This window comes from Nansenia antarctica (assembly GCF_963989245.1).
Source record: "Nansenia antarctica genome assembly, chromosome: 4".
NCBI lineage: Eukaryota > Metazoa > Chordata > Actinopteri > Argentiniformes > Microstomatidae > Nansenia > Nansenia antarctica.
Window position 1 is genome coordinate 63258916 of NC_137689.1, and position 11424 is coordinate 63270339.

The window sequence follows — 11424 nt, forward strand, 5'->3', positions numbered from 1 at the left end:
ATGGAGTACTACAGGAGAGGTGCTATTTCAAAGCAATAATAGGTTACCCTCCTGTCCTGATAACCGCTGGTGCCCACATTTTTGCACCCCACTGTATCTGTTGAGTCTGTGATGCATGGCTGCATTTTGTGTTGTGTTATTGTGACAGCAAACACTAGATGGCGCTAGATTACTTCATGTTGGAGTTGGCTCAAAGCAGACAGGTGAATGGATGACACTCATTGTAGACTCAGTTACATTGAACAACAACGTTGCAACCTCTCACCTGAGAGAGAAATCAAGTTTACTACTGGGTGTACTCTTGACTTCTCCTATGTTTTACCATAGATTAGCCTCCCGTTCCTAACAATTGGAAATCATATACGGCTCTGCATTAGTAAAAGTGTATAATGAAAAGTAAAACAATGAAAACAGGTAAAGGACACATCAGTAGATATCATCAACAGATTCAGCCGATGACCTTCTGAGGTCATAAGGTCACATGGTAAACTCTGTGAGAACTACAGAGGAGCACTGACCTCTGAAGGCTTCAACACCCAGGGCCATGGTGACACTGATACTACACTCCTGTCTGAGATCATTCAGGCATAAGTTGCTTGTTTCTAAAGAGACAATGAGACAATGGTAGTTTCTATGAGGGTTAAAAGACTCATTGCTACACTGTACTATGTCAGTTACCTGCACCCTGACCCTGACCCTCACCCTGACCCTAACCATGACCCTGACCCTGACCCTGACCCTGACCCTGACCCTAACCATGACCCTGACCCTGACCCTAATCATGACCCTGACCCTAACCCTCACCCTGCCCGTAACCCTGACCCTGACTGACCTTGACCCTAACCATAACCCTGACCATGGTGCTTGCAATGGTTATTACACAGTAATAAGAACACACATGTAAAGAGTATCTGGAGCTTAAAACCGGCCTAGTCAGCCTTCCAGCCATTCAGAGACACACACAGCAAGTCAGACAAATAGGAGGAGAGAGAGAGAGTGTAAGGTACACACGTACACACACACACACACACACACACATACACACACACACACACACACACACACACACACACACACACACACTGTACACACACACACACACACACACACACACACACACACACACACACACACACACACGCACAGAAAGAAAGAGAGAGAGGAGCAGGCCAGAACCACAACAAGCTTCAACAGGCTTCCGGCTGCAGCATGTCTCTCAGGTTCCGGAAGTGTCTGGCTTCACCGCACGCTGTTCTCCCTCACTCTTTCTCTCACCTTTTCCTTCTCTTTCTCTCCCTCACCCTCAGTCTGGCCTGACAAGACCAGCTGGCCAAGTGGTTGTGTTCTCGCATACAGGCCTTGTCTTTCCGACGGTTGGTGTGTTGACACCACGGTCAAACTATCGGATGTGACATCAAAGAACAGATTTCATGGTAGACGAGTGGTTTCCCTGTTACGGAGTGAGACAGGGAAGCTCACAGGGGTTTGTCGTTGTCTGTGAGTCCAGGAGCGGCTGGAACAAGATAGCGGTTGGTTGGTTGGTTGGTTGGTTGGTTAGTTTGAGATAGGAAGGGAAGCCGTCCAAGCCGAGATAGATGAGAGGTAACACTGCCCAATGGCATAGTCTTATCTCGGTGAGGAGATAGGAGCACAACAGATTACACAAGACAGTCATGGTGGTCAGAGGTGATGAATAGGCTTGGTAACTTAAGGATGTTACGGTCATTCAAAAGATGCCAGCGGTGTGTTGGGTTGTTTTACCCCTACTATCCCTCAAATATCGGACAAAGATTTGTCATTGGGTAAAGAAACCCATCAGAACAAACATTTATGTATTCGTTTTGGTTATGTATATTATGTAGTTATGTATATTATGTTATTATGTGTTAAGATGTGTCTGAGTTTCTGCATTTTCAATCACACTTCATGACTTCATTAAGTACAATGGTATTCTGCTAAATAAAAGTTCCATCTTGTCATCATCGTCTGTCAGTAAGCCACCCATGGCTGTCCAGCCTAACCTGGTTTAGCAGTGTGATTACACGAGCCATCGGTTTTGACCCTGACTTGATACCGGTTGAGGTGAGCCTGCTGAGTCCCACGTTAGGACACTGATGGACACGGACAACCAGCTGTTCCACATGAACATAGAAGTCCTATACAGTCTGATTCATATCATTGTATTAAAAGACCAGTCCCCTGTAGTAACCACTATCTTTGAATAAACATACTAAAACACTGTGGACCCATAAAGCATCCGCTAATGCTACGATACATATTTTGGATATCGGGTCTTTCAAATGAATGTATGCAGCACTGAGCAGAGTACAAAGACACTGTGAAAGAGAAACGGTTACAGTAAGAACACAGTTACTCAGCTCGGCAGAGGAGCAGAGAGGGAGGGGGGGGGGGGAGACAAGTCCGTTACTCTGGTTGGGCCTGCGGTGACACAGGACGATGCTGCCTCCAACATCTGTTATAGTGGATGTGGACCACAGTTGCACCTAGAATGTCTCCTTTCCGCACTTCCCCAACTCGCCTTTCCCACCTCCCCAACTCGCCGCCCCCCAAGCCCTCCTGCCCCCTGACACCCCCCACCCCACCCGCCGCCCCACAGCCCCAACTCCCCACCTCACCCCGGGGAGACTCTTGAGTTTTGCAACCCCAGGTTTTGTGGTGGGATCGTCTAGCTGGGCTCGGCTCAGGGCTGGGACATCTGCCGGAAGCAGGGCAGCCACAGTGGGGATGTGCAGTCGTGTCTCAGGCATGTGTGAGCAGCCGCGTGAAGCCACAGGGGGGGTTGGAGAAGGTCAGAGGATGGAGCAAACAGTCTGCACAGAGGTGATACAGGCCCCTAACACACACACACACACACACACACACACACACACACACACTGGGCAGAACCGGTAAACCAGATCTTATTTCTGTATATGGTGTTGTGAGGGCCATGGCGTCTGGTAGGTTGTGGTAGACCGACTGGATCCTACTGGAAAGTAGCACCTGTTACTCCTGGGGGTATTTTAGTCTTTCAACCGTCAGTTGCAGTGCTACCCAGCCAGAGCAGACAGACAGTGCAGACGTAATACTAAATTCACCTGTATACCTATCTCATTTGCAAAGGCTACATTTCTACTAAATGGTAATGAATTCAGGATTCAACGTTCTAAATCAAATTCTAGGAGCCATACAGGATACAAATGGCTCCCTCACCACAAACAGGGTCAGAGGTCAACCTCACTAAGACATCTGGAGTCAACCTCACTAAGACATCTGGAGTCAACCTCACTAAGACATCTGGAGTCAACCTCACTAAGGCTTCAGGAGTCAACCTCACTAAGGCTTCAGGAGTCAACCTCACTAAGGCTTCAGGAGTCAACCTCACTAAGACATCTGGAGTCAACCTCACTAAGGCTTCAGGAGTCAACCTCACTAAGACATCTGGAGTCAACCTCACTAAGGCTTCAGGAGTCAACCTCACTAAGACATCTGGAGTCAACCTCACTAAGGCTTCAGGAGTCAACCTCACTAAGGCTTCAGGAGTCAACCTCACTAAGGCTTCAGGAGTCAACCTCACTAAGGCTTCAGGAGTCAACCTCACTAAGGCTTCAGGAGTCAACCTCACTAAGGCTTCAGGAGTCAACCTCACTAAGGCTTCAGGAGTCAACCTCACTAAGACATCTGGAGTCAACCTCACTAAGACATCTGGAGTCAACCTCACTAAGACATCTGGAGTCAACCTCACTAAGACATCTGGAGTCAACCTCACTAAGACATCTGGAGTCAACCTCACTAAGGCTTCAGGAGTCAACCTCACTAAGACATCAGGAGTCAACCTCACTAAGGCTTCAGGAGTCAACCTCACTAAGACATCAGGAGTCAACCTCACTAAGGCTTCAGGAGTCAACCTCACTAAGGCTTCAGGAGTCAACCTCACTAAGGCTTCAGGAGTCAACCTCATTAAGGCTTTACTCTCTGTCTCTCCAAGTGCCTTTGTCCTGAATTGCCACCAGTGTTGGTGAACAACTTCTAGACAAGTATCAAGTAGAAGTATCACGTATCTGTCATATGTTTTCAAAAGTACAGTATCACAATCATTTCTTTACAGCTATGTCAAACAGAGCGTCTATACAAAAAAACTAACTCATCCTTTACTGCATGTTGTCAGTCAGTCAATGCCCCATACTCTATTACCATTCAATAAAGCACTTACATTTAACACAATCTCAGCCCTAACTCTACTTCTAATTCAGCAGAGGCTGGTGGAGGTAGAAATCAGGACAGGCTCATTGTAATGCATGGAATGGAATGAGGAGTTGGTATTGAGCCGTCCTGATTTCTACCTCCACCAGCCTCCACTGCTCTAACCATACCAGTCGCTCTATGCCCCAACACTGACATGTGCTTACAAAGTCTTTACCACAGTATTGAATAACCCCCGGGCTTAGAGTTGTAATGTACAAGACTGTGATGTTTAATTTATGACACAGTAGATCACAGCAGCAGCAGCAGCGGCGGCAGTGGGGTACGGATGCCTGCCAGTTTAAACCAAACCACCGGATATCCATTGGAAGTCTATAGTAGAGTGTATGCTTGGTCCTGCGTGGTTGGTCTGCGGTGCAGCGAGCACCGGGGGGTCGGCACTATTGAGCCATGCTGCTTGGCAGGAAGTCGAAGGCTTTTTAATCATAAAATAAACCGTAACCCTAACAGTAGCTACTCCCCTAACCTTATGCCTAACCCCACATTAAGACAAAATAGATCATTTACATGCTCATCAATAAAGGCAAGATATTTTTATATCATTATATTTGATTTTATATAATTTTCACTGAGAAGCATGAATCAGAATCAGAATCAGAATCAGAAGACTTTATTGCCATGACATGTAAACATGTTAGGAATTTGGTTTGGGACAATGGAGCACGGTTTACAGCAGGACAGGTGCAAGACAGGACAAGACAGTGCAAACCAACATCAAAGTGCAAGAGTCATAATTAATATAAATATAAAGTGCAGAGATCAAGTGTTCAAGTGTTCATATCCAGACAGTCCAAAGCTCTCTGGGTGGGGGTGGAGGGAGGGTAGATAGATAGGGGTCAGGTCAGGGGGGGGGGCAGCGGCATTTAGGAGCCGGATGGCTGTGGGGAAAAAGCTGTGTGCATGTCGGGCCTTCACAGTTTTTAGGGACCGCACCCTCCTGCCTGAGGGGAGCGGGGCGAAGAGACCGTGTCCTGGGTGTGCGGGGTCAGCCATGATCTTCCTGGCCCTCCCCAAAGCCCTACTTTTAAACAGGGCCTCAAGGGGGGGCAAAGGGCAGCCAATCACCCTCTCCGCCGAGCGTATCACCCGCTGCAGCTTGGCCTTGTCCTTGGCCGCTGCAGCGGGGAACCAGATGATGATGGCGGAGGTGACGATGGACTCAATGATGGCCGTGTAGAAGTTCACCAGCGTGGTCTTTGGAAGGTGGAATTTCCTGAGCTGCCTCAGGAAAAACAGTCTCTTCTGGGCCTTTTTTGTGAGGGCGTCGATGTTGGGCCCCCACTTCAAGTCCCGAGAGACTGTCACCCCAAGGAAGCGGCATGACTCTACTGTGGTGACTGGAGAGCCTCCCAGTATGATTGGAGAGGGAGGGGGTGGGTTCCTCCTGAAGTCCACTATCAGCTCCACTGTCTTAAGAGCATTCAGCTCTAGGTTGTTCCGGGTGCACCAGGAGACCACCAAGTCAATCTCGCTCCTGTAAGCAGATTCATCCCCCCTGGAGATGAGCCCTACCAGGGTGGTATCGTCCGCGAACTTGAGGAGCTTGACCGACTGGTGGCTGGAGGTACAGCAGTTAGTGTAGAGGGAAAACAGGAGGGGAGACAGGACGCAGCCCTGCGGGGAACCGGTGCTGATGGTCCTCAGCTCAGAGATGGACTTCCCGAGCTTCACCCGCTGGGTCCTGTTGGACAGAAAGTTCATGATCCACCTGCAGGTGTAGTCAGGCACCTGCAGTGCAGAGAACACACACTCCTGTATGGGTGGCAAGATAGTGTTGAACGCCGAACTGAAGTCAACGAACAGGATTCTGGCGTAGGTCCCGGCCGTGTCCAGATGTTCCAGGACATGGTGTAGAGCCATGTTGACCGCGTCCTCCACGGACCTGTTGGCTCTATACGCGAACTGCAGGGGGTCTAGGAGAGGGTCTGTGATGGACTTCAGGTGGGCAAGGACGAGGCGTTCAAAGACCTTCATGACTACAGAGGTCAGGGCAAGGGTCTGTAGTCATTCAGGCCTGTGATCCTCGACTTTTTGGGGACAGGGATAATGGTGGAGGTCTTGAAGCAGGTTGGTACCTGACAGCACTCCAGGGAGGAGTTGAAGATGTTGCTGAACACAGGGGACAGCTGGTCAGCGCAGAACTTCAACATGGAGGGTGAGACAGCATCCGGACCGGCCGCCTTCCGGGGGTTCTGTCTCTTGAACAGGCGGTTCACCTCTCTCTCTGAGACAGAGAGGTGTGGGCGGGCAGAGGGGGTGGGGCTCAGGGAAGAGAAGGGAGGAGGAGGGGAGGTTGGGGAGAGGGGGGGGGGAGGGGGGGCAGTAGCAGAGGGGGCAGACTGTAGTTCGAATCTGCAGTAAAACTTGTTCAGTTCATTTGCAAGGAGAGTGCTTTCTGTGTTCTGAGGGGGTTTTGGTTTATAGTTGGTGATTTGTTTTAGACCCTTCCAGACAGAGGCAGCGTTGCCATCTGAGAATTGTTGTTGCAGTTTCTCAGAGTAGCAATGTTTTGCTTGCTTAACAGCTGCCTCGAACTTGTACCTGGCGTCTCTAAACCTGTTCTTGTCACCCCTCTGCCAGGCATCCTCCTTCTCCAACCTCAGCCTTCTGAGCTGGGCTGTGAACCAGGGTTTGTCATTATTATAACTGACCCTGGTCCGAGTTGGAACACACGCTTCCTCGCAGTAGCTGACGAATGGCCATGTAAGGAGGACAGGTCTACTGCAGGGCGCTGAGTTAGCCGGGAGGCTAGTTCTATATAGACTCACAGGTTGTGGATGCAGGCTTTTGCTGCCTCCCAACCCCAACACACCTGATTCCATGACTGTAACCACAGTCTTGATGAGGGAAAGATGAGTTCGATCAGATGCGTTAATGCTGCGAAGGAACAAAAGCCTGCACACCCTGAAGGTCTCCTCAAACCAGGGTTGAAAACAACGGTTGTTTCTTACAATACGGTTTCTTGAAAGCATGCATGTCTTTTGTCACAAACAAAATGTACCTTTTTAGCTGTTCTCAAACTTTGACTTTGGAGACCATCATCTCTAGATCATCTAAATCATAGCCTGTTGAAGAACCAAGACAATGGTTTCAGTTGACGCACACAAAAGTATCAGTAGTTTACTAAATTCTTACAAAAAAAGGATTGTGACAGTCATAGAGTCATTTCCCATTGATCTAATGGATTGGAGTGGTGGGATGAATACATCTCTGCTTGTTTCTCTTACTGATTTGAATAGAGCACAATGAGAGATGCTGCGCGGTTCCCTTACTTACCACTAGAGGGCGACGGTGTAGCGAGAGAGACATACAGGTACCACTGGTCTCAAAGCTGCACACTACCTCAGACATGGATGGTCCTCGTCAACCCTGATGAACACAGACACATGACATCTTCTGCCTGTGTTCTGCTTTGACAGCTATCTCAAACCTCAATTACAGAGAGAGCTGATGAGCCCAAATAACCACTTTTGTTTGCATACCTGTCTTACAGTAGGCTACATTAGCGATCAGCTACTGTATGACTGGGACAATGAGGCAGTTAGTTGACTAATCTGTTACTGTCTCATACCTTAAACACACAATGAGCTGTTCAGTTCAGAGCTGATTGGTTTAATTAAATCAAGAGGGTTTTAATAGCTCAAGTTAAGGCCCCATTTACAGTAAAGGGAAATTGTTGGCTTAGCCTCAGTGTGTGTGTGTGTGTGTGTGTGTGTGTGTGTGTGTGTGTGTGTTTGTGTGTGTGTGTGTGTGTGTGTGTGTGTGTGTGTGTGTGTGTGTGTGCATGTGTGTAGTGTGTATAGCCAACTTCCATCTGTTGTCTTGCCACATAGTGTATGTGTGGACAATGATAGTCATCGGAGTTGGTTAAATCACACACACACACACACACACACACACACACACACACACACACACTCACACTCACACACACACACACACACACACACACACACACACACACACACAGCCAGGTTAAGCTTACGGTTTCCCCTTACTTTAAATGGGGTGTTTCTGAAGCCAATCATTCCACAGTAAGCCTATTAAAACCCTTTTGGCCCTGCCCGCACGCTCGCTCACTCACTGTTTAAGCTTGATGGTGGCATCAAGTTTGGTAAAGCCACACCCAGTTTCAAATCTTCCAGAGCCAAGCATGAAAGGCATGTAGTTATGACCAATGAACTTAGCAGACAGAATGAGTCACTGGAAAATAGTATCAAATTGCAAACCAATGTCAGCATACCTACAGTGCTGTTCACTCAATATACACTGAACAAAAATATAAACGCAACACTTTTGTTTTTGCTCCAATTTTTCATGAGTTGAAATCAAAGACCTAAGACTTTTTACTATGTACACAAAAGGCCTATTTCTCTCAAATTGTGTTCACAAATGTGTTTAAATCTGTGTTAGTGAGCACTCCTTTGCCGAGATAATCAATCCACCTGACAGGTGTGGCATATCCAGATGCTGATTAGACAGCATGATTATTGCACAGGTGTGCCTTAGGCTGGTCACAATAAAAGGCCACTCTAAAAAAAGTGCAGTTTTATCACACAGCACAATGCCACAGATGTCACAAGTTTTGACAGAGTGTGCAAGTGGCATGCTGACTCCAGGATTGTCCACCAGAGCTGTTGCCTGTTTAATTGAATGTTCATTTATCTACCATAAGCCGTCTCCAAAGTTGTTTCCAATTCCAATTCCAATTCTCTGAAATGCCTTTGGAGACGGCTTATGGTAGAGAAATGAACATTCAATTCCAGGCTTATTCTGATAGGTCTCACGAGACTTTAAGCCTGGACTTTCCTTTAGCAATGTTGATGGAATACCCCCCAGATGCTGGGTATATTGTCTAGTGATGCTCTGAAGTCCTGTACTTCAGCCATCTTCAGTTATTGATTCTTTTGAGGTCTTTTTGCCTAATGGCAGTATGTTCTGTGTCATTGTCTTACCGTGTGATGAAACGCCATCCAATGAATTTGGAGGTATTTGCTTGTACATTCTTCTGCTGCCATCAGCAGTAACATCATAAATTAAGACAAGTTAGACAGTTCTAGTGGCAGCTATACAAGCCCAAACCATAATTAAGCGTTATGGAATGAGAAGCCGTGGTATCATGGATATCGGCACAGCTAGCGGGGTGGTTAGGCACGACGCGAAGCAGAGTTCAACCATGTTTCACAGATGAGTTGGTATGCTGTAAAACTTGGGAATAACCTTTTTTCTCCAAACGTTCCACTTGCAATCACTCTGCTACATGATACTATTCATCCTATCTCATTTTAATTTTAATTTAATTTGCCATTTAACAGATTAAATTATCCTATCTGTCCACAAGAACCTTTTCCAGACCTCTGCAAGCTTTTTAGCAAACTATAACCTGACCATACTTAATGATAACTAGTGATTTGCACCTTGCAGTGGAACTCTGGTGATGTATTCTGCAGATGTGTCTCTGACACATTCACGCCTACCTCCTGGAGAGTGTTACTGATCGGTGGAACAGTTGTTGTCAAAGTCTTCCTTGGCCTACCAGCCAGCTGTGATTGCTGAGCTCACCAGTGCTTTATTTTTTATTTTTAATGATGTTCCAAGCTGTTGATTTGGCGAGCCCTTCATTCCCTTTCACTGACACCTCTTTGGTCCTCTTGTTGACAAACACCAATAGCAGACTCCAAATGTAAAGCCTAAAATCAAAACTACACATTGACAGATCATTTCACAAATAATGTGACAGAACACACCTGAGAAGCCCATGTTCCAATGCTAATACAGTTCCCTGAAATAGAGGGACTGTGTATAAAAAGGGTTGACATTTCTAAAGGGTGAAAACAATCTGAACAAAGAAAAGAAAAGAAAACGCTGATTTAAAGCTGAGAATCTCTACTTTAACCTCATAGTAATGAGTAGCTGCAAACACAATGTTTCCTCTTTCCAATACTTATGGAGGGGACTGTATTACAAAACCAACTCAGTCATTACATACATAGTATGTCGGGCAGTGAAGGGAGGCAGAGAGGTTCAAAGTCCTCTAGTCTGCAGGACGGTTGGTATGTTGGGCAGCATTCTCTGTGCACACACACAGCACTCACACGTCATGTCTCTCATATGAACATCCAGTCACTCCACACATGTTCAGGTTCAACAGAGGGGTCACCCCCAACGTGAGCCTGCAGTATGTAAGGCCCTGTGCTATGTGCTGAATGTAGGACGGAACAGCTGCAGACAGAACACACACACACACACACACACACACAAACACACCCACACACACTTACTGTATAGACACGCATATGGACCCACACACAAATACAAATACAGACACACACACACACACATACACACACATTTATCTCATTTGTGGAAATAAGTGGCTGAACCTGTTGACCGCCCTGCATTGGAGCACAAACACATGGATGAGGTGTAGGCGGGCTCCGGCCATGTGAGCCAATGGATACATGGATGTACTGTTCTGTACTGGCTATAGATACGCTGCAGCTAATGGAACCTGTCCAGATGCTCACTGTTCAAATTCCAGCTGCATTCAGCACATTGAGCCGGCGTATAGCCATGGCTTAGCCTTACATCAGAGGATCACTCCGACACACACACACACACACACCCCGACACACACACTCACCCTGACACACACACTCACCCTGATGCACACACACACATATACACAAACACACACACCCCGACACACACACACACACACACACACCCTGACACACACACACACACACACACACACACACACACACACACACACACACACAACCATTGTAAGCAGCTAAAATGAGGTCAGCCATCCGCTAACAGCTAGCTAGCAACAGTGTCGGTTTAAAACAAACTGGACTTCGGACCTGAACTGAGAGAGAGACCTCCTGACCTGACAGAATGACAGCCCTCAGAACTGTCACTCAAACCTGCCCTTTATGCTGTTTCTCAACAGAAATTACTGTAGGTTAAATGGTCTCAGTAGAGGAGAGGTGGTCTATGAGTGTTGGGCTAGGGCCTCACCATAAAGTACCTACTTGTTGCAGTAAATCACATTCCTAAATTTCGTTGTTTGGTACCTGTACTGTAGCAATGACAATAAAGTCCATTCATTCATTCATTCATTCATTTCTCAAGGCTGGTAAAAAGTGTCGGGGG